This window comes from Varroa destructor, unplaced genomic scaffold, assembly GCF_002443255.2.
Source record: "Varroa destructor unplaced genomic scaffold, Vdes_3.0 BEIS01000007.1, whole genome shotgun sequence".
NCBI classification, from domain to species: domain Eukaryota; kingdom Metazoa; phylum Arthropoda; class Arachnida; order Mesostigmata; family Varroidae; genus Varroa; species Varroa destructor.
The window spans coordinates 12,486,109-12,489,285 of NW_019211460.1; positions in this window are offsets into that span (position 1 = coordinate 12,486,109).

Consider the following 3,177-nt stretch of genomic DNA (forward strand, 5'->3'; position numbering starts at 1 on the left):
TATATATATATATGTATATATTTACGGTAAAAACAGCAACACTCGATAGATACTGGCGATTCTCGGTTAGGGCCTTCGACTTAATCCAATATTTGTCATTTTACAAGATGTGTGTTATGCGACTTCAGCTGTATAGGATGAATTTCTCAGCAAAAAAACTAGTGCAAGATAATAAACATGTAAATTTGATTTTACCAACAGTTTTTTCAGGCAAAGTCAGTTAAAGAAAGAATGAAAAAGCATATTTGTCAAATGGGGAATTATTACAAAATATGGTTTCATAGAGAATAACTGAAATCACAAGAATATTTTAATTTATTTTGTTTTTTAAATTTTCGAAAAACGTTCGTCCCCTGACTAAAATGACGATTGTAACATTCACCTGGACTGATACAATAATATCATTGGTTATCATTACATGCAGAAAGGTGTCGCCCAAACCCATCTGCAGTTAGTTTTCCCTTACTCTCAAACAAATTCTCAGGGAATAGTAAAAAAAAAAACTAGTGACAATTTCGAGAAGCAAAATATGGCTGCTGGTGAATTAATAAACCACGACAAAAATGGACAAACTCCTTGACAAGCTAGGCGACTCTAAATGGCAAAAAGATTTATGGTTTTGGATTGGTGGAATTGTTTAACTGATCGCAATTTAAATGATATTCATGTTCATGTGTGCAAAATAAAAAAAAATAGGTATAGTTGAAGATATTCCCTTCAGAACGGGTTATGATGATGATGCCAATTGGATTTCTATTAAATGCTCGATCGATGTGGATGGCCGAAAGAAGTGTCCAAAGCTTATCATTACGGACGTAAACCAGCCTCAGAATTCTTGGTTTACCATCATACTACGCTGTATAGTACCCCCGAGATTAGTCTTTCAATAGCAATGAGAACTTCTTATCCTTTATAACACAATCGAGAGTAGCTAAGAGCATATAAATGATTATCTTTACGATGAAGATGCGTTTGCAGCTACAATGAAACCATGTATCCATACTGCTCTATTACGTTAAATGGGCTTCAAACAAACAATCGACGGCTCTCTGAGCATTTGACGTGCGGCAAAAAATACTTCTCGATCCGAGTATTTGATAATGTATAGGCTTTGTTCGTTTTCCTTGTTACATACAATACCCTCGGGGCACCGCAAAGTTATTGCAGCAATTAGGCCAAAACAACGACTTTGTAAAACGTAAGTGTCCTGCAACAGAGAGTAGGATTCAATTTACCAATCTCATTTTAGCACTTCCGTTATGTTGCATAGTTGGAGTAACTTCGTAGCTTAAAAGGCCGCTTCCATCTAATAAAGATTAATCCATTAAAGGGTACATGTTCGAGTCCAATCTCTAGGTCTCATTTGTGCCCTTTCGTCTTCGCGCATAATGATTGACTTCTAATAAGGACGTCAATTTTAGCAAATTTCGCCGAAAATATTTCATTCGAAATCTTCCAATAAGAAAGTCTGATACGTATAACTACTCGTACACCGTTTCAGTGGCAAACGCTTTAACTAAATAGTTTTCTTTATGAGATTGTTCTCAATCCTGTTACTTGATTTAATCACAGCTGCGTATCAGCTTCTGTAACTTCCATCTATGATCTTGTTTTCGGGTCCCTCAACAACTAATACGAGTAGATAGAAAAGATGCGTTGAAGCTATGTTTACCAATTAGGTTTCAATCGGACACACGAATTGTCTGATTTGTTCGTCTGACGTCTGACTATTAACCGTAATGGTGGCTAGTCATTTCGTTTATGCTGATTCCCTCGATATGTTCTATTATTTGCGATGGCGGAAGCAATTCATTATTAAGTATATTTTTAAACAACGAGTAGTTTTTTTTTCTCGAATTGAAAACGTAGCATTTAAGCGTAAGTGCTAGCTCTGCGTTTCTCTAGGGCAAGCATCATTTAAAGTTAGACGTTTTTAATTCTCTACCGTTTTCGTCACTGTCAATGACATAGTCATATTCTAGAATTTACAAGCATCTTTACTAACCAAAAAAGGTTCATCTGGGCAGCCTAGGCATCTTTGAAGAATTATAATTGGAGTTGTCTTTATATTTTGTCGAAAGTAATTAACACTACAGGTGAGGTATAAGCTGAGTGCTAGCTACTGACTGCTATGATCAAGCATCAGTCACTTTATAATAACAGTGTTCCACACGGACAACATAAACAAAGCCAGAGTAGCTACTATTAATAATTCGATATTTTTTCCTCTAGTTGCCTTAGGTGTTATCTATCGATTTTTGTTGAACAGATTTGTTTTTATCACGTAATACGAAATAGGAAATAAGCGGAAATACTCAATAGGCCTATTCTAACATAATGGATAGTTTTTATTTAATATCTATGTTAAAACTTTCGTCTCGATGGGAAGCTTTGCTTGTATTTGTTCCAACTTCCAATCACCAGCTAACAAACACGCGTCGTAAAACACCATTATAGTATAATACTTGCCAAGGACAATTGAACAGCTTGTATCATTCGATCAAGGTATCTTATCCACTATTATATGATCCTACACGTGACGGCAACCGCAGTTGGTCAGCAATTTGTTGTTGTTCAGATACAAAACACGTTTTGTATTATCGTGGCCTCTAGTCCACTGTCGTCTGTGGAATCGTTAATAAAAAACGCGCCATATTGTAATGCACTAAGCACCTGTCTACGAGCGGTATGTATTAGTGTGTGTTTGTAAGCCCAGATATGGACACCTCTACATCACGCACTATGGGGCTAGCTATCCGGAAAGCAAGCGACCAACTACAAGACGACCCTGATCGGGCGCGATCAGGGGCATCTAGTCCATTGATAACCGGTCACGATATGTCCCATTGTTGCCTTTTTGTAGTAGTAATTGGGGTAGTGGTAGCAGTGTCTGTTGTCTGATTGTGGGCGAGAGTTTGTAAGGCCAGCACGATTGTAGTAAAACTCGCCCCCCGTATCACGGCCAAGGGCAAAAAAGGATAAAGGGCAACATTTGCGAAACAAGTATCAACAACTGCAGACAAAACGTTCGTTTCAAAGGCAATAGCGCCAGCGACACCAACAGCAACCAGTGCCGCTAAAACGACCTGACACAGCCTCCCGGCGTTGCCTTGTAAAAGCGCGTAGGATCGACGATGACCGAACGAGCCAGCTCTGACCAAGAGCTAACTTTGTGAT